Consider the following 25,082-nt stretch of genomic DNA (forward strand, 5'->3'; position numbering starts at 1 on the left):
ATGCTACCACTTGAGCCACACACTCCAATTCTGGTCTTTGGGTGGTTAGTTAATTTTCATATCCAGGCTGGCTTCCAACTGAGAGCTTCAAATCTCAGCCTCCTGAGTAGCTATATTTATATGCATGGGCCAATGGCACCTGGCTAAAATAATTTTTTGAACTTCTCAGAAAACTTTTAAGGAAAATGATTCCCAAAGTACTTCAATCGCTAATTCGTATGAGAGAATTTTTAAAGTGTGGGAGTGGGGACCTTTTTGTAAAGTTGATGGTCCAGTATAGAAAATCCAAATTCTGAATAAATTTGATGGTGATTCAGACAAAATGAGTCTATCATATGCTATATATAGGGAACAAGAAAAAATAATGTTTGAAATTGTTTCAGCCAGTGCCCAATTCAGAATTTATGTTAATAGCATTATAAATGACTTGAATTCTGTTTCTATAGAATCATTAAGTGTCTACAGGGATCCTTTACATATTCCAGTTATATTTTACTGCATTTTATGAGGAAAATTATATATTATAGTGCTACTTGGAGATATGAAAAAGTCTTGAGACATATCTCTCATGAATATCTAACTTTCAGCACTAGTAGTTTTCTTTTTTTTCCATATTATTCTGGTTAGTTATTTAGAAAATACTAAAATTTGGCTTACTTAGCTTACAATACAACTCTATTTTTAAAGAGGATATTTTTTTCATGTTATGTTTAAATTTGATGGTAGAATGCCCAGAAACATAGGGATGATTTATGTAAAACTGCCACCTCTCCAAATGTATTAGTGCCAAATGAGCTGTGGTTAAAGTCCCACTTGTTGTTAATGCTACTTTAGGCTATTTAACTGATTATCTTCCATCTACTTTTCAGTGTGTGTGTGTGTATGTGAGAGAGAGAGAGAGACAGAGAGACAGACAGACAGACAGACAGACAGAGATGTGCCAGTCCTGGGGCTTCAACACAGATCCAGGACCTGGGCATTGTCTCGTGGATTTTTCACTCAAGGCTGGTGGTGCTCTATCACTTGAGCCACAGCTCCACTTCTGGCTTTTTTTTTAGTGGTTAATTGGAAATAAATGTCTCACAGGCCTTTCTGCCCCAGCAGGCTCTAAATAATGATTCTCAGATCTCAGCCTCCTGAGTAGCTAGGAATACAGGTGTGAGACACCAAGGCCTCACTTGTATGCTCTTTTGCAAACAGACATTACAGGGTTTATTACATGAATATATTATATGTCATATGTTCATAAATAGTTTGCAGTCCAGGAGGGGATAAAGTGTAACTGATGAGAGTGCAAGTGATATGGAGTAGGGGAATGGCAAGCTTGGCTCGATGGAAAGTATGTGGGCTCACATTCAACTAGATCTCTTCTTTCCTGGTTCTGTTTCTTATAGACTAGTGCCTAACACTCTTGAAAAGCCCAATTAATTACAATTTTAAGATAAATGGCAGCTCATCTCTGAAGAATTTGGGATGAGACCCGTTAGTGGAGGCAGCAGAGCAGAGTACAATTAGTTGTATGTCTTGAGAGAACAAGTAGATTTTGCCTGGGAATTATTTGAAAAAAATCTATGCTACCTTCAATAGATAAAGAACTGCATGGTAGGGAAAAAGAAAATATGATGGCTGCCAGGAAAAGTAGAGTGTGTAAATGTGGTATATTCAATGTTGTTAGGAGGAGTGTGGGGAAAATAAGACCAAATGTATTGAAGGAAACAAGGTATCTCATCTGTGGTGAGCACCTAGAGAGAATAATTCTCTTTGTTTTCAGCAGGTTTTCATTTGAGATACACACAGGAATCTAGGCTTTCAACTTCTAGAGTGGCGGCTTCCTAAATTTAATTAGAAGTTGTTTCCTAACACAGAAGCAGAGCCTCCCACTCTTCTATCCATGGTTACAATTTAGCTAATCAAAAACAGCTCATCAGATTTCCAGCTTAGATGTTTTCTGCGCTGACTGTTCATCAGAGTCACTTGTGGAGCTAAATACAAACACATACACACTCATTCACATATATACACAGACATGCACACAAATACACATGTGTGTAAAGACAGGATCGAGGTCCATAGTTGCTGAAGAATTTCTGGGGAAAAAAGTCTATGCTATTGTATTTTCATAGAGGAGGAAGGGGAAAAGAAAAATATGGCATGAGTAATTTTGAAATACAATTTGTGAAAAATGATGACTAAAGTTGAAATAGATCGTTTGCACCTATAAAAATGTAACAGGAAAATCTGTTAAAATTGTTGTTTGGGAAGGGGAAGTAGAGCAGTAGATGGGGTAAAATGGTTGGAGTCTAATGTAAACATAGGAAAATGCAACAATAAATCCCTTTTTGTGTAACCAAAGTAAATTAATAAAAAATCATACATACACATGCATGTATATTCATATATAAATATATATTAACATGCATATATAATTTCCATGAATCATAGATGAGTCTAATATTAAATATGATTAAAGGAAGAAGGTTAAACCACTATTTCTTTTTCAAAATATTTTAAAATATAAGGTGTGAGAGGGAACCTGATCAATTATGATTGGCCCCTTGTTTCTCTTAGGGAGGCACTGCAAGTTTTGCTTTTAGAACATCAGCAATTGGAGCTAGTAACACAGACTCAAAGAGCTGGTTCTGGCTCCTATGACTCACTAGATCCCCTATTACTGTGCATTACCACCCCACTCTGCCAATTCAACAAATAGACTCCAAGCTGAAATTTACATTTCATATATTTTCAGACAATGTACTGAAAAATAACACAGCACTATTGCTGTAAAACCTCAAGAATCCAAGAATGGAGAAAAAGAAGCAAGTGTAGAATAAGAACATTTCAAAGATTACAAGCAAGACCACACTAAAACCACCAATACAACTATGTTCGCTGCAGAGCAATTTGTCATTTCTAAAATACAGAACAAACCCAGATACTTCTCAGTAGATGAGTGGATCAAGAAACTGTGGTACATATACAGAATGGAATTCTATGCCTTCATCAGAAAGAATGATACTGTTCCATTCGTAAGGAAAAAGTAATACTAAGTGAAGTGAGCCAGACCCAAAGAAATGTGAGTTCTATGGTTTCCCTCATAGGGAATAATTAGTACATCTCTAGGATAATCATAGCAGATCATAATAGCTCAATAGCTGTGCCGTATGAACATATAAGATGACGCTAAGTTAAATGAGCTCCAAGTTATGGAAACAAGTGGTATATCATTGTTGTAGTTATTTTCAACATGCCATGTGAAATCCTACCTTTTTTCTCTCTCATATTTCTTTCCTGTGGTTTTACCCCTGCTATTACTGTAACTGATAGCACCCCGGATACTGTATAGGGAAGGGGAAGGGAATACCAAAATCGAGAGACAAAGGATCAAAAAAACAAACCTTTCAAATAGCAGTACTTACAAAACCAATTAGTGTAAACCAACTGTACAACTCATGGGGGAGGGAGGGAAGTGGGGAGGGGAAGATGGGGGAAAATGAAGGAAGAGATAACAAGTTGTTTAAGAAATGTACTTGCCTTACATATGAAACTGTAACCCCTTTGTCCTTCACTGTGACAATAAAGAAGGAGGAGGAGGAGGAGGAGGAGGAGGAGGAAAGATGGTAGCCAGGCTCATTTCCAGATTTCTATGGAGCGTGTAGGAGACAGGGAAGAGACCAGAGAGAAAAACGTACAATGTAAAGCATGGGGAAGAGTAAGATAGAAAGTAAGACATGCTCTGGATTTAGCTCATGAGGAGTGAGTGTAGTCATTTAAAAAGGGATAAAGGTGTTTCTATCCCATATTGAGCATGAAGTAGAATGATGTCTAGAAATAAATATTGCCCAGAGAGATCGCAGTGAGGAAACAGACTCCAGTAAGTAACTCCCATGGAATTCCCTGTCCAGAATAAATTTAGAAGATTCTAGAATACATCAAAACCTAACATAAGTACCTCTGAAGCCTTTGGGTTCCCCCCAAAGAGGAGATCATGTTTGAAGCTTCAGTCACCATTTACCTTGGGGAGGACAAAGGAGCAGAGGTCTGGACTCAGCAAACCTGGGCTTAATACTGCAGATTCCTTGGCCAGTAGGTAGGGTCAACTCCATTTGTCAGTGGAGCTCCAATCAAGCAAGAAGAGCACAAGCTGCCATGGTTGCACACAGTGTGGTAGGAGGCTGCCTTGGCCTGCTGGTCCAGTAGTTTTGAAAATAATGTGTGGGAGGGTATTCATATTTGTTTAGTAAATGAAGGGTCTCTATGCTTACCCCTAGAGAGTCTGAGGACCAGTCTCATTTGCTTCTCAGTGAGGAATGCAGGTATACCAAGGTGTAATCAGTAGCCCACTAGATAAAAACATCCATACCCATCCAATTTACTGCTCATGAGAATCTCCAATTCTGATCTGTTCTTTTGTTTCAAAACTTGTATTACAGGAAAGTTTGTGAAAAATACTTGTTTCATGGACTGGGTAAATAGTAGGAGGGAGGTGAAACTGAACATTGAGCTGCTTTTAAGGGAGAGCTAGTGAACGAGATAGAAAAATGCCAACTTAATTGAATGAATGTTCTCAAGGGCATGCAATTACAAAAAAAATTAGTAATTAGTTGTATGAACAATAATGATTTTCAGAGTTCTAAAATCAAATAGTGGAATTGAGAACTAAATGAGTTGGCTGAATGACCAATAATATAAGATAATTAGAGAAAGATTAGCAACACAAAAGGCGAAGTAAAGTTAGTTCTAGATGTGGAAGAATGGAGAAGGAAACAGAAGCATTAATCATGGAAATAATAGAATGAAAATTCCTAGTTGAAGATGTGCCTTTGCTGCATAAACTCACCAAGACTCCATGGGATTAATTTTTACATAAAGCCACACACCTACACATAATCAGGACAAGTTCCTGACCTCCAGTGATAATGAAAAACAATTCTTTCTTCTACTCAGAACAACAAAAAAAATAGTTTTCTCACAATACAAAGATTATCTGACAATGCTATGAAAAGCAAAACACTATGATCCAAGAAACATTATACCAGCCAATATGATACACAAATGTTAAGAAAAAGGCACAATAGTTGTATACATTCAATAACTTAAAAACTATGCCACGTATGTGCTGGAATCTTATCTGAAGAAAATACTCAAGGAAATAGCTGCAAACTCATATCAATTCCAACAGAAGCAAATTTATTTCCTTATAGTAGGAAAAAATACCCAATTAATAGTGTTAAACACATTTTAATTTTTATATAGTGATAACAAAATTGAGAATAGAAATTATTAAAAGGTCTCAAAATTATGCATGTGTATATAATAAAAATCTGTAACTTCTAGACTTTCATATATTCAGCACACCCAAATAATTATGGAGGGAAAGAAGAAGAAAGAAGAGAGAAAAGATGAAGGTGTCTCAAAATATTCCACATGCTATTGGAAGAGGCAAAGGAGTAAAACAAGAGCTACCATCATTATTGAAGCTGGTATTAATCAAGAAATACCACTACAAAACTCCTTATGAAAGACAGAATAATGAATAAGAGTTTCAAATTAATACGGCTTAAAAAGAAGTCCAGGGGCTGGGGATATGGCCTAGTGGCAAGAATGCTTGCCTCGTATACATGAGGCCCTGGGTTCGATTCCCCAGCACCACATATACAGAAAACAGCCAGAATTGGCGCTGTGGCTCAAGTGGCAGAGTGCTAGCCTTGAGCAAAAAGAAGCCAGGGACAGTTCTCAGGCCCTGAGTTCAAGGCCCAGGACTGGCCAAAAAAAAAAAAAAAAAGAAGTCCAACTAAATAAATAAATAGTAAACACAAAGTGGGATCATTGATCAGTCAATGTTAAAAAACTAAATACTCTGTTAATATTTAAAATTCCATATTGGGATAATAAAAAGCTAAAGTAGAAAAAAAGAATTGATGAATGGTAACACTAATACTAAGAAAAGAAAGAAATTTTGGGACAAAAGCATTGATAAAGACAAGGAGTGTAGCATAAAATTATAACACCTGTATTTTCTAAAAGTACATGTTTAACTGTGTATCCAATGAGATAATACATAATAAGTCTTATAACAAGTAAAAACATTGGAAATACTATACAAAAACTCAGTAAGAGGACATCTTAATACATTTTTTGTGTATGCTGATTCTGAGGCTTGAACTCAGGATCTGGGTGCTGTTCATATTTTTCTCCCTCAAGACTGGTGCTCTATCACTTGAACACAGCTGCACTTCTGGTTTTGGAAGGGTCACAAGTACTTAAGCAGCTTTTGATGAAAAGCAGTGCTTTCTTACTTGGACCTACACATGAACTAAAAGCAAGAGAAACCTTTCCCTCCCATGCTCCACATTTTGCATTTGATTTTTTTGTTCTGAGCTGTTCACTATACTCTGGAAGTTAGGAAGGAGAAGAATTACCAGAAACTACCAATAGTATGTTTACCAGGAGGAAGGAAACTTCCCTAAAGGAAGGGAACAAAAGGACTTACCTGTGATCATCAATAATCTCTCCCAAACTCATCAGAAAACCTCAGCTGAGATATTGGTCCTGAAGACTACACTTGTAACAGGAACTTTTTATGTATACCATTCCCCTCTGCCCTAGTTATTTTTCAATTTAAATAAAAAACTCATGTTTGTTTTCAGAAAATAGCTAAAGTTAGCCTTTTTCCCTTAGTAACTAAGCTTTATCAGAAATCTCCTCTTTCTGCCCTTCCATTTACCATCTCTTTATCTAGTGTACAGGGAGAGGAATTTAGGTCTTTGTTTTCAGTATACCTACTTTACCAGACTCGTTTTCTTTTCAAATGTTTGAAAGACAAAGTTAGATGTAGTGTAGTGGATAGGAGAAAAGCTAGGAAAATAGGCCCACCAGAAATAGATTATGTTCCTCTTTAGTCAATGAACTGAAAGTCACAGAGTTCTTAAATTAATAATTTATGGAAAGGGCAAAGTGTAGAAAATCATCTTTGCAAAATTATAAGCTGAGAAATAGAGTACTTTGGCTTAAAGCAAGTTAAAAGCACAAGCTTGTCTACTTTCCTTTTAAAAAATTCCAATGTTCTTGTAGTATTAAATCTTTCTAGTTTCTGTTTCCAAGAACAACTAATTAATTTTTCAAAGTGTGGTTGAAATGGCATTTCAGTGAAAAGAAATTTCATATTATGTCTGAGTAAAGCTTGGAGAACTGTTATTATTGTATGCCCATAAAATAATCAAAGGTCTCTCTTCCAGATAAAGCACTTTAGCATACTTTATTACTTCATAAAACTTAAGAATGCTCCTAGTGGAATTAATATCTGCACAATTATAACCAGCATTAGATTAGGAAATGGCAAATATGCCTATCAAAGCCATGTATGGTCATTTGAACTGCAGTCCTTTATTTGCATCCCTAAAATGTCCACAAAAAAAATTAGTGAGGTAAATGTAAAGGCAGAACTAAATCTGGAAAGTTTGCCACTAAAAATGTACATTATTCAACCAAATTATTATGATCTGGGAGTTGAAGTCCTGAGGAGAGAGTTGTCACTTGCATACCAGAATATGAATTGTCCTTATTTAGTGGTCTTTGCAATTCTAGGTCTTGCCAGCTCATTTAGAATCTTAGCATGAGTTCCCCATAGCATTTATTTTGAGAAGGACAATTCAATTTCTTTCTTTTTTTAAAAATGTTTTTAACATTTTATCTTATTGTCAAATTGATGTACAGAGAGGGTACAGTTTCATATATTAGGCCTTGGGTACATTTCTTGTACTGATTGTTACCTCCTCCCTCATTCCCCCCTCCCTTCTCCCCCTTTCCCTCTCCCCCCATGAGTTGTTCAGTTGGTTTACACAAAATGGTTTTGTAAATATTGCTTTTGGAGTCGATTGTCATTTTATCCTTTGTCTCTCAATTTTGATATTCCCTTTCACTTCCATAGTTCTAATACCAGTATATACAGCATCCAGTGTATTCAGATGAGATACAGTGATAGCGCTAGTACAACCACAGGAAGGGATACAAGAGGATCATCAACAAAAGAAGCTACGGTTTCACATGGCATGTTGGAAGTAATTACAACAGTGATATAACACTCGTTTCCATAACATGGAGTTCATTTCACTTAGTATCATCCTATACGTTCATAGGGGCATAGCTATTAGGCTCTTGTGATCCTCTGCTGTGACTAGCTTAAACCTGTGCTAATTATTCCCTATGAGGGAAATCATAGAGTCCATGTTTCTTTGGGTCTGGCTCACTTCACTTAAAGAAAGGTTGGACAAATGGGACTGCATCAAACTGCAGAGCTTCTACAGGGCAAAGGCATAGCTTGTAAAATAAACAGAAAGCCTACAGACTGGGAAAAGATCTTTACCAGTCATACAATGTACAAAGACCTCAAATCTAAAATATATGCAGAACTAAAAAAATTAAATTCCTCCAAAACAAAACCGCAAAGAACCAACTGTCCCCTCAACAAGTGGGCTCAAGACTTAAAAAGAGACATATCTGATAAGGAAATGAGAATGGCTAAGAGACATGTGAAAAAGTGCTCTACATCACTGGCCATAAAATAAATACAAATCAAAACAACACTGAAATACCACCTCACCCAATAAGAATGTCCTTAATCAAGAAAACTAACAATAACAATGTTGGAGGGGATGTGGCCAAAAGGGAACTCTACTTCATTGTTAGTGGGAATGTAAACTGGTTCAGCCACTCTGGAAAGCTGTACGGAGATTCCTCAGAAGGCCCCACTTTTGGGCATCTACCCAAAAGACCACAAACAAGAACACACTAAAGACACCAGCACAACAATGTTCATCACAGAACAATTTGTCATTGCTAAAATACGGAACCAACCCAGATGCCCCTCAGTAGATGAGTGGATCAGGGAAAGTTGTACATATACACAATGGAATTCTATGCCTCTATCAGACAGAATAACATTGCCCCATTCATAAGGAAATGGAAGTACTTGGAAAAAATTCAATTTATTTCTATGACAGAGCACAAATGTTAAGGTCTGGACCAATTCTGTTGCATACTTTCTATTTCACTTAAGAATTTTAGATATTAAAAAAAACTAACCACTGATAAAACAAACCAGTAATAAAGGAAGCCTAATAAAATTATACTGTGATCAGTATATTTCCTTAATGTAATAATGTAATATAGGTCTTTTGAGATTTCAGTGTGTGTGTGTGTGTGTGTGTGTGTGTGTGTGTGTGTGTGTGTGTGTGTGTATTTGTGTTTTAATTGTCTCAGCTATCTGCTATGAACTGAGAAAGGCCTTCTTTTGTTTGAATGTGACAGATAAGTCAGAATTCTGGCAAGTACCATTTACAGCTATTGATTTCAATGTGACATTCAAGGCTCCAAATTCAGCTATTATTCTCTTCAATTATCACAAACAAAGGTTAATAATAGTTGAGTTTGGACTGAAGGATTCAAGGCGAGAATCCTAACTAAAATGAGCATGTTGCTTCTCTCAAATGCAGGAGTCAGTAGGGGAGTCTCTACTCTCTTATACTTGGATATTACCATTATTTAAGAAAATGTGCCTTTCTGCAAAAGTAATACTTAAAATATGGAAGGTGAAAATATCAGGTTGTAAGAAATCATGACATTTAAAATCATAAAGAAAATATACCTTTCCTCACATAGAGTAATCACATTTTGTTTTGCTGCTTCTATTGCAGTAATATGTCACCTAACTGAAACAATGTGGTGTGCAGTGTGATTAAACAATATTTCAACCCCTTAGTTCATGTGGCCGCTATCAGCTAGAGGGAAGAAAAGTTTGATTAGGTTGAGGTTGTCTGTGACTACCTCAACATAGGAACTTGTTAGAAGCTACTGATGGCTTTACTTTGTGGTCAGGAATAAAGAACCAAGTCCCTTTACTGCAACAGATAGGTAGAAAGTGGCTAGTGAGATCTTTAAAATCTTAACCAAAGCAATGGTAAGGTAAAATGGTCTCAAAATCTTTCCAACTGTTTATATTTGTATCATGATTTGCAACCCTTTTTACTTCAATACTAAATTGTGAAAACATTTCCTGTGCTTTGTCAAATACAAACCTATTGCAAAAAAAGTATTACATAAAAACATTACTCCAATAATTTCAATAATTAGTGATTAATACATCATCATTCAATGTTTATAGAGCAATTTAAGATTATATACCTCTTCAAAGATAAAAATAGCCATATTTTGAAATATCATATAAAGAAACACTAGGTTAAATAATTAGTTATATACTGGTTTGCTATGATACCTCAAATATAAATCAAGTTTTCATATGTCGTTTTTTTTATTTTTGCTTATTTTATTAAAATCCTTTGCCCAAACTACTCTCTCATGAGTTGTAATAATGTTTATTATCAGTTAAGGACAAGTAAAGATTGCCTAGTACTGAGAGTAATGTACCTAGATGGATATAATTGAAGTATTTTGTAGTTATTATCATTATAACTACTGTTATTATTATTATTGACTGCCTTGGCTATTTCTTGTCTTTTTAGAATATCTGTACAATTTAGTAGATTCTGTTAGACCTTCCTTTTTATCCAATCAGAAGGTATGTGAATACTAGTACTATTACTAATAAAATTATAATTTTTAGGTTTGTACATGTCTTATTTTCCTAGTTATTCTGCATTACATTTTATATTTACAACCAAGTAGGAAGGATTTTCTAGTAAAAGGTCCTTTTTAAAAATATTTGATCACAGAGAATGCTTTCAAATTTTAATATTTAGTCTGATGTTTGCTACTGAGTTGACAAATATTTTTGTAATCATTTTAAGGTTGTTCTTTCCTTTTGATAGTTTTCTGATTGCTTATAAAAATTACAAAGATGTTGAATTTTATAAGACACTTTTTTATGCCTGCTGAGACAATCAAAGCCTTTTTCTCTTTTCTCCTGTTAATGTGATGAGTTGAGTGATTTGGAAGTAAAGGGGTTCAAACTAACCTTGCCTTACTCAGACACGGTGGTGTCATGCTGCAGTCTCCTTTTCATGCCCTTTTGTATATTTTAGCATATTAACATTTTCTTTAGCATTATTCATCTATCTTCATGAGTGAGATTTGTTTTTATTATATTTTCTCAGATTGGTCTTTTAAGATAAAATTATGCTATCTTCAAAAATAAGAGGATATTCTGTTCTTTAAAAAAAATTCACTCTCATATCAAAATCGAGAGACACAGGATAAAAAGACAAACGACTACAAAAGCAATACTTGCAAAACTGTTTGATATAAATCAACTGAACAACTTGTGGGGGGAGAGGGAAAGGGGGAGGGGGGAGCGGGGAATGAGGGAGGAGGTAACCAACAGTACAAGAAATGTATCCAGGGCTGGGGATATGGCCTAGTGGCAAGAGTGCTTGCCTTGTATACATGAGGCCCAGGGTTTAATTCCCCAGCACCACATATAGAGAAAATGGCCAGAAGTGGTGCTGTGGCTCAAGTGGCAGAGTGCTAGCCTTGAGCAAAAAGAAGCCAGGGACAGTGTTCAGGCCCTGAGTCCAAGCCCCAGGACTGGCCAAAAAAAAAAAAAAAAGAAATGTATCCAATGCCTAACTTATGAAACTGTAACCTCTCTGTACATTAGTTTAACAATAAAAATTAAAAAATAAATAAATAAAAAGTAGACAAAAAAGAAAAAATTCACTCTCATTTTTCTTTTCTTTCTTTTTCTTATCTGGTCTGCAATCACTCAAAGTCTGTTCGCATCTCTGGTCTTTTTTTTTAAATTAAATTTTATTGATAAGATGATGCGCAGAGAGGGTATAGTTACATAATAAGGTAGTGAGTACATTTCTCTGGTCTTTTTAAAGAATATCTGGAAAGCCTGCTTTCTCCTGTACTAAATATCAGTCAAACTGAAATTCTGGACAGTCATTTTATAGTTAAATTAGTAAGTGGACTCTTTTTGACTAATGAGGCTTCAAGGAATTCTGGCTTGCATAGGATATTCATGGGTGTTGAGAAGCCATTGTCACAATTCAGGTTTTCCAGAAAATCCCTTCCAAGAGGATGTTTATTTCAATAAACAGAAGCAAAATTAAATACCCATTAGCAAACATAAAGTCCTCTTTAATAATTCTTAACAATGTTGGTTAATATGACTGAGCTATCTACAACTCTTTTTTACATGCTTTGAATAATTCAACTATAAGATTGACAAAGCAAAAAAAAGGGCTTAAATGTTGTCAAAGTGTAATTCAAAATAACAACATAAGTTCTTTAGGAACAATTATTAAAAATTTGACAAAAAAAACACTTTACCAACTATCTAAGATTGTTGAATTCCACAAAATAAAAAAGTGAACTACTTAGCCAAGTTATCTCCTTCCTGTTTTTTTATACCCAGTTCCCACACGTGAAGAAAATAAAAATTCATAAGAAAGAATGAAGTCCTTGCGAAATAGACCACTTAAGAAGGAGTGGAAGATGTCTCTTGTTTGGTTTACATGGGCTTGTCTTCTTGTGCAACAGTGAACAGTAGAAACACCTGGACAGTTCACCCATGTGGACCAATACCATTAACCTTTTATCCGGAAAACCATAATTCATCAGGAGCCATGAGGCATATGAAAAGAAAATGGCTGTTATTGAGATCTTTCTCTTAGATACTATTTTTTCTTGCCTACCTGCCATCCCAAACTGATCTGAAGGAAGAAGCAGAAGGATCTCAAGTTTGAGGTCAACCTAGGCAATTTATCAAGTTCCTGTTTTAAAGGAGGGGGGAGGGTAAATAAGGGGGGGTGATGGGGATATAGCTCAACAGTGGAGTGCTTGCCTACAGATCCTTGTCCTATCCCCAGTACAAACACCACCACAACAAAAGTATTTAATTCAGTAAGGAGATAATATGTGTCAGTGACACTATCCCAGGAGTTTCAGCAAACACACTATTCATCACAAGCTCAAAGATGAAGGAAGTAACCCTGTACTCCAATGTGGATATAATCTGTGGCTCTCAGCAGAATTAATAAGGAAAATATCATTAAGAAACCCATTGATATATCAAGATTGAAAGCAAGTAACATCACCTGATGTTGGTTCCTAGAGGAGCTATGCTGGACTGCACAGGTGGAGGAAAGAAGTAGGCCTGTGATGCAGACTGCCTAGAGTGGGTCATTTCCTGGAGGCAAAATTTGGTCATGTGACCTGGGCCTCAGTTCCTTGGCAAAAGTGGGAATCCTTACCTGAGAGGGATGTTTTGAAAATTAAATATATCACATTTCCTGGCATATAATAAATTCTCAAAAAAAGGAAAAGAATTTGTATTACATAATGTACTTCTAAGAATGCTAAAAATTCTTGTTTAAAGTATAATAGTAAGCCTTTGCAAACAATCAACAATAACACAAAAACCATGAGCCAAGAAAAATGCCAGGGCATTTAAAAGAGAAGTATATTTGAGTAAATAAACAGTCATGAGAAAAGGATTTAAATTTAGTGAGAGAAGTCTGTCCTGGAACTGGAAACTAGGCCTCTGACAGGCTGGGGAGTTGTAATGTAGGTATGAAAGGGCAGGCACCAACAAGAAAGACACAAAATCATGAGGAAGTTGAGGAAGGAAGGAAGGAAGGAAGGAAGGAAGGAAGGAAGGAAGGAAGGAAGGAAGGAAGGAAGGAAGGAAGGAAGGAAGGAAAGAAAAGGAAAAAAACCCATAAATTTAATATAAAATGTCTCATCTAAACTTTTTCCAAGCTGAAGTTGGGCACTGAATATAACCATTTTAAGCAATTACTTTTTTCTTTATTTACATTTCACAATGCAATGTGGGTTGCTCAAAACATTTTATATTTACTTACCCACTTTTAAGACTCAATAATTTTGGTAGGAAACTAGATTGTTTGACAAATCCAAAGTGATATAAAAGTTTAGACCATCAGGGAAATGAATGAACTTTTAAATTAATACATAGTAACTAGAGAGTTGCTATTAAAGATGGAAATTTTTCTATAAAAATTGGCACTAGTTAAGGCACTTCCAGTATGAACTTTCTATTATTAATGATTTTACTATCTCCACAATTAGATGAAGGTGAAAATACATGGCACAATCATTCAGGGTTTCCTCATATATTGACTTAAAATAGGTTTAGATATCTAAGTGTTTATGTCATAGGTTGAATCCAGTTGATAAACAATTAAAAACCCAGGACATTGAAAAGAGCCTGCATTTCATGAATTAATATGTAGGGCTGCAGGTACTGCTCAAGAGTTATAGATTATCTACAGGGCTAAGGTTCAATCCACACTGCAGCCAATAAAAAGTCAATATTAGAGCCACTCAGCTTTAGTGGCACATACCTGTAATCTTATCTGTCAAGAAGGCTGAGATCATAAGGATCAGAGTTCAAATTCAGCCCAAAAAGAAAAGTCCATGTGCCTCCATCTCTTAATAAACACTGGGAAAATTGCTGACATGGTAGAGCACTCTTCTAAGTAAGTACATGGAGCAAGCCCGGCGACCTGAGTTCAAACCCAATGCCTTAAAAGAAATGAAGAAACAAATTAGAATTTATGCGCAATGTTAAATCATGAAAGACATGACTAATTCCTCATCCTGGAAAATTATTTAGCAAGGAGTTCAATGAAACTTCAACCGTCCATAAGTCCTGGGTCTCAGGACATTACCCGAATTCACTAAATATTTTTCAGTGATATCCTTTAAAAAGGCAAATGCCCTAGTTAACACATGTACTTATTCATTTCAACCTATCATTCCACAGCTCTTTCTGTCTGTTCCTCCCTCTCCCACCTTAGAAGGAAATAGTTAAGTATTAGAAGCAAGAAATCCCTAAGAGATTAGCATGAGCATTTTACTGTTTCAGAAAGCTGACAGGACAACTAACTTATTCCTGTGGGTGCTTACAATGAGCTAGATTACACCTTAGAGGCTTTCCTCTGAAAGGCCAATTAGTAAAACTAAAATAGGAAAAATTGTTCCCCTGACAGTTGCAAAATGATATTAAAGGAACCAATGTTTGCTTTAAAAAACAAACTGATGTAGGAGGAAGATGAGATACAGAATTCAAAGAGGCGAGAAGAAAAGAAACTATGAAATGGAATGGTTAAACAGAAATTTGGAGACATCAGGGAGAACAGAAAGATCAAAAGAACAAAGGAAACATGAAAAATATAGAAGACATAGTGGTCTTGGAAGAAACAGTTAATTTTTTTTTTAGCTCAAATAGCTTTTTATTAAAATTGCAACTATAGTAAAGAGGGTGAATATGATCAAAGCCCTCTATAGGCCATGTGTGGAAATCTCACAGGGAAACTCCTTAATTCATGTGATTAATATGGTGTGTGTGTGTGTGTGTGTGTGTGTGTGTGTGTGTGTGTGTGCGTGTCAGTATTCATGCTTGAATTTAACACCTTGTTGTTGTCTCAAGACTGGTGTTCTACCACCTGAGCTACAACTCCACTTCCAGCTTTTTTTGGTGGTTAATTGAAGGTAAGTGTCTGTGGACCTTTGTGCCTAAGCTGGTTTTGAACTGTGATCCTCAGATTCACCTGAGGAGCTAGAATTGTAGGTTGTGAGCCATATTGTAAGCCATGTATTAATAATGTATTAATAATTATAATGAATACAAAAAGGTAAAAATAACAACTAAAACAAAATGATAACCTAGAAGTCCAATGGAAGAGGCTGATCACAGGATGACCAAGAAGACACACTATTTATGAAAAGAGAAAATTAAGCAAGAGATCAAAGCAAATAGATTTACATATGTATATATACATAGATACACACACACACATAAACCAATACTGTGAAAGGAAGAGTTCAATTTTCTATTTTCACGTGGCTCACTAAAATTTAGTAAATGCACATGTCAATTTACTAACAATCAGCTCCTGGAATATCACAAAAAATCTATAATCACAAGGGAGCTAAGCTTACTGGGTTTTTGGTAGTGGTTGTTGATGATGTTTCAACTACAAGGCAAACATGGGGTTGATGAGTTTGGCGCATTCTTGGCAGTTTTCTGCCACACAGGTTCAACACTTTTTTTGTCAGTCATGGAGCTTGAGCTCTGCGCCTGGGCACTGCTAGCACCCTACCACTTGAACCACAGCAGCACTTTGGTTTTCTGGTGGTTAATTGGAGATACAAATCTCACAGACTTTCCTGCCTGGGCTGGCTTTGAACTATGATCCTCAAATCTCAGGCTCCTGAGTAGCTAGGATTACAGGCATGAGCCACCAGCACCTGGCTGGCTCAACACTTTCTAAGGTGATACACTGAATTAGAGACAAAAAAAATGAAATAAAAATATAGAAGCCCTTCTTTATTGGCTCTAAATAAAAAGTCCACAGCAAAATGAAACTGGGCATTACAGATATGATCAATTAAAGGATTTAAAAAGATAGAACAAAGCCAGTGACCTGACACTTCTGGATGCCTGCCTTGTGATAGTAATTCAATTAATCGTTTGTGAGTTACAGTAGCTGATGGATGCTCCACCTACTAGACATGTTTTCCCTCTGTAGTCATGGGTACAAAAGCAAAGGAAGAATGAGGAGAGACTTAGCTTTTCAAGACACCATTTCAAAACATGGTCACTTGGGAATAGGTAGCCCTGTTGGAGAAAAGATTAAACTACAGAATAATCTGAAATTAACACCAACTTCCAGAGTCTGGGTGGTAAATGAATGGATGAACAGAGAAGAACTAGGTCTGGGCTGTTCTCAAGAATTGATTGTCCAGGTTGCTTTGATTGTTTTTCATTACCACTGGAATTGGGCACTTCTGGGACATGTGCTTTGGAGTTCTTGGAAAGGAAATGAATGGTACATACAGCGAAGGACACCTATTCCTGAGGGGAAAATGACATGTATGCCACACCATGTAAAAGAACGCAGACAAAAAGAGAAGTTGTTTTTCTGTCTTCTGTGAGACAATAAGGCAGGAAGAGAAAGAGAACCAAGGCCAAGGCCAGCAAGACAGAAAAAGAGAATACACAAGATCAAGAAAGGAGTGAAAGATAACACAAAAAAGACAAACCAGCAGCACAAAAGAACTGTCACACACACAACCCTCAAACCAATAGGTAGCTGGGAGCAAAAAAGGAATGAGAGGACAGAAAAAGAGCCTCATGGAACTTTGTAAGGAAAAGAAACAAAAAACTTCACACACCCCTGCAGCTCCCTCTGAGCTGTGTCACAGGCTCACTGAGAAGTGCATAATTTATTATGGTCACTAGTGCCAGGCTGCCATAAAGGGCAACAGCTATAGGAAAACACTCCCCACTGCCTGGATAGCTTAACGACCCACTCTTTGTGCAGGGGTGGGTGGGTGGGGGCTGGGGACTGGCTTACAGGGCTGCATGGCACTCAGCATTCTTCCTGCTTCCCACCATTTGAAGAAAGGGTGAATTCTCTCTCAGGAAGGCTCACAGGGCTTCCTTTTGCCCCTCTTCAAGCTTTTCCTAAACAATTACTATTGCCCACTGTCATTTCCTAAAGCCTCCTTGGTGAGGCGCAGTGTCAAAGGTGAACAATATCAATGCACTTCCACGCAGACTCAGAGCTCAATAATTGACAGTAATAACTGGGCAACTGCATTCTCTTTTAATTGTGCCTACCAATTTGTTTTGAAATGCTAGAGGTTTTCTATACAAATGAGTTCCTATGTGCAATGTAATAAAATCACATACAAATAAAGGCCAACCAAGTCACTTCTATCTCTCCATCTGTCTGTCTATATCACTTTCAGGAAAGTACTCTTTGCAGTCAATAATGCTTTAATAGAGGAGATTTCATTTTGTTCATTTAAAATTTTTATTTTATTTTGTTTTCCAGTGCTAGCAAGCACATCTCTGGATTTACACTTGCAAGGCAGGCACCTTACTTGTTAGCCATGCTCTGAGCCCAGGTAGGAGGGGTTTCATGGCTTCCACCCATCCAGCAGCACATCATTATACAGAGATGTGTGCCAATAACCTGTGTGGTTGGTAGGGACAAACGTCACTTCTGGAACATTTTTTTTAAGAAGCTCAGGAAAACGAGCTCCTGAGCCAGCTAGCCATGCTTGAGATCAGCTACTATTCTCTTGCCCTAAAACCCTGGCCCAAATGTTATGCTTTTACTGAGCCTGTGTTCCCCTATCTGTAAAAATAGGACTGTGCCTGTAAATTAATCAGAGAGTTGTTGGAGGATTGAGTGACTTAGCCCTTGGGTCAGAGGCTGGTCAGCACTATGAATGTAATAGGTGGAAACTATTGTATGTGTTCTCAAAGCATGTGGGTGCATGAAAAGCATGTGTGAACCAGTGCTGTTCTTCTAATTGAAAGAGGTCAGGAATCCTCTGGGAATAAGATTCCCAGGGTACAATTTTCTTGGTATAGGTTTTAAAGAAGGAGCCCAAATCCCCCTTTTCAGTGTCTGGCACTCTCCAGTCTCTCCAAAAAGATTCTTCTTAAGAGAAAGTGATTACTCAGTTCCAATGATAAAATATCTAAAAAGGAGATATACTTCAGTTGAATGTACAGAGACTTTTGAGAATATGTACACCTAAGTGTATTTGGACTGACATCATTAATATGGATTTGAAGAGCTGGGGAATGTGGCTTAGTGTTAGAGTGCTTGCCTAGCATGCATGCAGTCCCTGGGTTCAATTCCTCAGCATTACATAAAGGGAAAAAGCCAGAAGTGGCACTGTGGCTCAAGAGATAGAGTGCTAGCCTTGAGCAAAAAGAAGTCAGGGACAGTGCTCAGGCCCTGAGTCCAAGACCTAGGACTGTCAAAAAAAAAAAAAAAGTATTTGCGAAGCATACTAGAGAAATCACATATATGGGACTCAAAGTAGTTAAGGGGGAAAAAAAAAACCAGCAGTAAATGACTGAGTCTGATGGCAGAGGGAAGAAAAAGGATTTGGAATGCAAAGTTCCCTGTTTATAACAGATGGGACCTCCTTTGTGAAGTTATAATCATAACACAGCCCTGTTCAGAGTCTCCTTGCATATGGAGTTAAAGTTGCCTGAAAGGATTAACTCATTCAACCATTCACTCACTCATTCAGACATTCCTTCAGTCTATCCAAAAATTGCTTTCAAAACACCAAGTGCTAGAATTATACTGATCTCTAGAAGAAGAGAGTCTCATAGCCTCTCTTATTGTCAGTCATAGGGCTTGAACTCAGGGCCTGGGTGCTGTTTTTGAGCTTTTTGGCTCAAGGCTAGCACTCTACTACTTTGAGCCACAGCTGCACTTCTAACCAGAAGTTCACATGTTTAAATGGAGATAAGAGTCTTATGGACTTTTCTGCCCAGGTTGGCTACAAACCATGATTCTCAGATCTCAGGCTCCTGAGTAGCAAGGATTACATGCTTGAGTCACCAGCTCTTGGCTGTTTTTTGTTTTTAATGTGGAGAATGTGCTTGGCCTTCTTCCTTAATACTCAATTGGGAAGCAATTGTGAATCCATAAGTAGAAATACTCAGCACAATGCATAGAAAACAAGCAGAGCTGACCAAATACATACAAGTTTAAAAAAAACCTTTTACACAAAAAAGGCTTTTATGAGTTATGGTTTATTTGTATCATGAAAACTGTATTTTCATTCCTGTCACCTCAAAAATACTATCTACTGTTTGTCACTTTATCTTCTATATACTATCTATATAAAGGTAATGAATGTCTAAGGCTTACAATTATAAATCACTAGGGTGTTTGGGTGTGTGCCAGCACTGGGTATTGAACTCAGGGCCTGGGTACTTTCCTTTAGCTTTTTCATTCAGGAAAAGTGCTGTTTGAGACAAAGGACAAAGGATGAACAAATGCAACAGTAATACTCACAAAACAATATGTTGGAAATAAACTTTACAACTTGGGAGGGGGAGAGGGGTTGAGGGCAGAGGGAAAGTGGGAGAAAAATAAGGGAAGGGGATAACAATATTTGTAAAGAAATGTACTCACTACCTTATGTATGTAATTGTAACCCCTCTGTATATCACCTTGACAATAAAATTAAATTGAATAAAAAAAGGAGAGTGCTCTAGCACTTGGGCTATGACCTCACGTCTGACTTTTTGGCAGTTAATTGGAGATAAGAGTCTCATGGATTTTCTGCCTGGGGTGGATTTGAACCACAATCCTCAGATCTTACCATCTTGAGTAGCTAGGATCACAGGTATGAGTCACTATAGCCAGACTGTTTTTGTTTGTTCATTTTTGTGGTTTTTTTTAGACTTTTGCTTTTCCTTCTAATTTCTAGATTATAACAAATAGTAAGCACAATAAAAAGCAGCTTAAATTAAAAGTATACATCTAATATCTTTCCTGTAAAACATCAATAGGTAATATCCCATTTATTACCCATGAATGACCATGTAGAACAATAATATTTTCTGAACTGATGTTTTTATATGGTATTTCATCCTATACTAAGAAAGTATAACTTTTAATGAAAAAAGCATTGTATGTCATTAACAACTATTAATAACTACAATTGAAAAAAACTCATAAGGATCCAGCTTTAGGGAAAATGTTAGCAGTCACAGAAATGCTTCTTAAAGACCTCCTGTAGTTATTCACTTGTGTGAACACCCTTGTCTATGCAAATGGCTGAGAATCAAAATCAAACAAACTTGTGAGTAGCATAATACAGCACAAATCACCTATTTTCCTTTGACTCTGGATACTTTTACTTATAAACTTTAAAGGTGATGATTTATCTTAAAACACTTCAAAAATTATAAACCCTCCAGGAATATAAGAAAGAAAATAATTGATGAATATGAGTAATATCAGATTAAGTCTTTTCTTTTTTAGAGTGTTCACCACACAGCCCTTTGTCATGTTTCTTCACTGGACTATGTTAATTCAATGTGCACTGCTTTCCAGATTTATAAATGGGTCTTATTGGAGAACAAACCCAATGAGGTCAGCTTAGCCCCGCCCACATTTATTCAGTGGATCCTAAGACTCAAATTCCAACTGAAGCCTAAATCTGCAGATGTTCATGTTGATCAGAACATGATCAGTCACCTTGCAACTTTACCACAGGTATGTCTCCAAGAAATGAAAGGCAGAAATGACAAGAGGAATCAAATACCAGAGGGCAAAGAGGTTTCATTTGATAACTAACCATTATTCACAAAGCAAATGGAACTCAACAACAATCTTCCAACAGAAGCCAGAAGGGACACTCCTGCTTAAGTTGATTTTATTTTACCACCATTGGAGCTCTTACTTTCCTATCTCTAACATGTTATAATTCTCATATCCAGTGTTATTGAGTTTTAGCTCTGTGAGAAATATAGGAAATAGAGTGACATTCCAGTTTGGGCTTTAGAGATTTTTTTTTAATACAAAGATTGTCCCCTCTGTGGACATTTAATAGGGAGCTGTTCCAAGCTGAGCTGTAGCCATCACGCCTTGGACAATGTACAATGTACAAGACAGAGGATCTGTTAACCCAGCTGTTGGAGAAAGGCTTTATTTCCCATGAGAAATCCTTGCACATCTGGGCCAGTGTAGTCCACACACTTTATTTTGGATTCTGTTCCTGGTGACAGACATCTGTTCTCTGGCAAGGGTAAGAGTAATAATCTGTGTTTAATGTCCTGGGGGGAGGAGAGGGGATGTTGTCATGATGAATCAGAAACAAAGCTTCTCTTTCCCTTGTTGTTGTTGTTGTTTTAAATTTTAATAAGCATAGAGTTTGTGCAAATTAAATGCAGACAGAGAAAACAGATCAGGAGGGAAGTAGCAAAGTATGGGTTTGGGTGATTTTATCTGGGTTAATAACCATTCAAGATCTTAAACATATTAAGATTTATTTCTTTTAGGCTTTTCCATTCTTGTTTGGCTAAGTCATCATAAAAGCAGCACAATATATGCCTAAAGACAATATGGACTCAGAGACCAGCTGAATAATTCTGAGTCTGGAAATTCTCTGCAGAGGATGTGTAAGAAGAGGGAGGGCCAGTCCATCTTTACTCAGGTCCTTGCGCCACCTGTGAGGCACGAGCAATCTCTCCTCTCATTATGCTACTCTTTGGGAACATTCCATCTGAAGGAATCTTTATCAGAATAGTTGTCTAGTTGTCGTAATCACCCACAATGATGGTATTAAAGTCACTGATCTGAAGTCACTGAAGAAGCCTACAAGAGCCAGAGGAAAAACCGTTTTCATAGCCTCTTGAGAGTCTTTGGTAAAGAAACCCAAATTCATAGACAGAGATTTAAATTCTAGGTCACCATACATTCAAATAAGAGTACGCCTCCTTGGTCCATCTTTGACACTCTCTCACTTACACGCTCCTTCCTTTTGAATTTTTTTTCCAGTCCTGGGGTTTGGGACTCAGGACCTGAGCACTGTCCCTGGCTTCTTTTTGCTCCAGGCTAGCACTCTACCTCTTGAGCCACAGTGCCACTTCTGGCTTTTTCTGCTTATGTAGTGCTACGCAATCAAACCCAGTGCTCCATGTGTGCTAGGCAAGCACTCTACTGCTAAGCCACATTCCCAGGCTTCATGGAAATTTTGATTGATTAACAATATGCATGCAGTTGGTGAAGTGATTTCTAGATGGATAATTTCAGTCAAAGGTGTATGCATTCCATGTAGAAGTAATATTATAAAGCCAGACTTAGATCTTTATTCGCCTTTTTCAGGGGTGAGGGGAGCGTTTTTGTTTGGGAATAGAGCCTTGGTGCTATAGAGTTCAAGCTGGATTTGGGATTCTGATCTTCTGACTTCAGTCTTCTAAGTAGCTGGAATTACAGGTGTATGATACCATATCCAGATGAAATTTTATTTACTACTACTTCTCCTCCTTCACCATTTCCTCCTCTTCCTCCGCCTCCTCCTAGTTCTCCCCATTATTCTTATTCTTATTTTGGTGATGCTACTTATCAGACCTAAGGCTGAACACATAGTAAGCAAGAAATTTGCACTTAAAGTACATTCAGCCTTCATTATTCAAATAGAGTAAAATATGAAAAAAACCTCAGCAGCATAGCTGGTGTATAATAATTGGGAAACACGAAAGTACAGCAGTCCCTTTTGATCTTTTTGGTGTGTGTGTGTGTGTGTGTGTGTGTACTTCACACACGCCAGTGCTGGATTTATAACTCCGTATCTGGCCTGCTTGTTTGGCTTCTTTTTGCTGAAGGATGCTGCTCTATCACTCCCAGGTTTTTTGTTGGTTAATTTGAGATAAGAGTCTCCTGGACTTCTCTGTCTGGTCTGGGCTGGCTTCTTACAGAGATCCTTAGATCTCAGCCTGCTGAGTAGCAATGTTTATGGGCACTAGGTTAATCTGTGCTGCTTTTTGTGGTTTCAGTTATTCATAGTCAACCCTGGTGTCAAAGCATTCAGTGGAAATTTCCAGAAGAAAAGAAGTCATAAGCTCTGTTTTTCATTTATTTATGTATTTATTTATTTATTTTTTTTTTGGCCAGTCCTGGGCCTTGGACTCAGGGCCTGAGCACTGTCCCTGGCTTCTTTTTGCTCAAGGCTAGCACTCTGCCACTTGAGTCACAGCGCCACTTCTGGCCATTTTCTATATATGTGGTGCTGGAGAATTGAATCCAGGGCCTCATGTATATGGGGCAAGCACTCTTGCCACTAGGCCCTATCCCCAGCCCTGAAGTCATAAGCTTTAAATAACTGTTATAATTGTACACTGTTGTAACCGTATGATTTTATTATTAATTATTACGGTGGATCTCTCCCTGTGCCTAATTCATTGATGAAATTTTATCATTAGGATGTGTATCTCCAGGCCTTGGTATGAGCCTTGGTTTTAGGCATTCCTTGAGGATCTTTGAGCACATTCTTCATAAACCATTACACAGACTAGGAAGATATTAAAGTGTTTTTAAAAAGAACAACATACTAAGAATTATTAATTTTTTAGAGTAGATTAGAAATGAGTTATTAGCCTGTTCTCTCTAATGTTTACATTCATAGAATATTAAAGTTGGAAGGTCAACTCATTCAAATTCTATATTTAGACGTAGACATGTTGCCAAAGAGGAAATGGTTTGTTCAAGGTACCATACATATATGATTAATAGAAAGAAGGAAGAAAAGAATGATTTCCTAAGAGATTCTTTTTAAACATAGCACTGCTCTCTCATTTTGGCTTTTTTGCTCAAATCTAGCACTATAGCACTTGAGCTATAGGTCCACTTCCTTTTTAAGGTTATAAGAAGGTACATTTTATATTAAAGATGCAGTTCAAATTATCAAGGTCAGCTTGAGATTTTCTTTGTCTCTAAATATTGCAAGTCAATATAGTGGCTACAAGACCCAAAGAAACAAGGACCTATGTTCTCTCTCTTAGAGAATAATTACTACATGTCTAGAATAGTCATAGCAGAAGATCACAATAGCCCAATAGCTATGCCCGTGTGAACACATAAGATGATGCTAAGTGAAATGTACTCCAAGTTATGGAAACAAGTGGTAAATCATTGTTGTAATTATTTTCAACATGCCAAATTCCTCTCATATTACCTCCCCATGGTTTTACCCCTGCTATCACTGTATCTGATCTTAGTACCCCAGATACTGTATATGCCTGTATTGGAACTAGGGAAGGGAAAGGGAATACCAAAAATGAGACACAAAGGCTAAAAGGACAAACCATTGCAGTAATGATACTTACAAAACCAATGGGTGTAAACCAACTGTACAACTCATGAGGTGGGGGGAGAGGAACTGGGGCGGGAGAAGATGAGGGAAAATGAGGGAGGAGGTAACAAGTTGGGTAAGTAATGGACTTGCCTTACATACAAAACTGTAACCCTTCTGTACTTCACTTTGACAATAAGAAGAAAAAATATATATAGTGGCTACAGTTAGATATTATGTTTCTTCCTGTTCACAATTTCAAGACTTTTGGTCATTTATTTTATACCTAATTAGTTACATATAATTTATGCTGGTTATAGACAGGCAGAAATCTACTAGGTGCACAAACTGTCATGTTAAACTTCCTTCACTTATTCAATATTTATGAGAAAACCTGAGATAGAGGTGAAAAGTACAAATTCTTAGATAGGAAAAATGTGCTGTAGTAGAAAATGTCTGTTAAATGTCTTTCTTTT

General features: G+C 37.0%; 1 protein-coding gene across 3 annotated transcripts in view; it reads right to left on the reverse strand.

Moving 5' to 3' along the window:
* The window catches only part of Dpyd (dihydropyrimidine dehydrogenase), a 706,501-nt gene that overhangs the window by 215,693 nt on the left and 465,726 nt on the right, over positions 1 to 25,082 (reverse strand). The window lies entirely within an intron of this gene.

Source organism: Perognathus longimembris, chromosome 7 (genome assembly GCF_023159225.1).
Source record: "Perognathus longimembris pacificus isolate PPM17 chromosome 7, ASM2315922v1, whole genome shotgun sequence".
Lineage (NCBI taxonomy): Eukaryota > Metazoa > Chordata > Mammalia > Rodentia > Heteromyidae > Perognathus > Perognathus longimembris.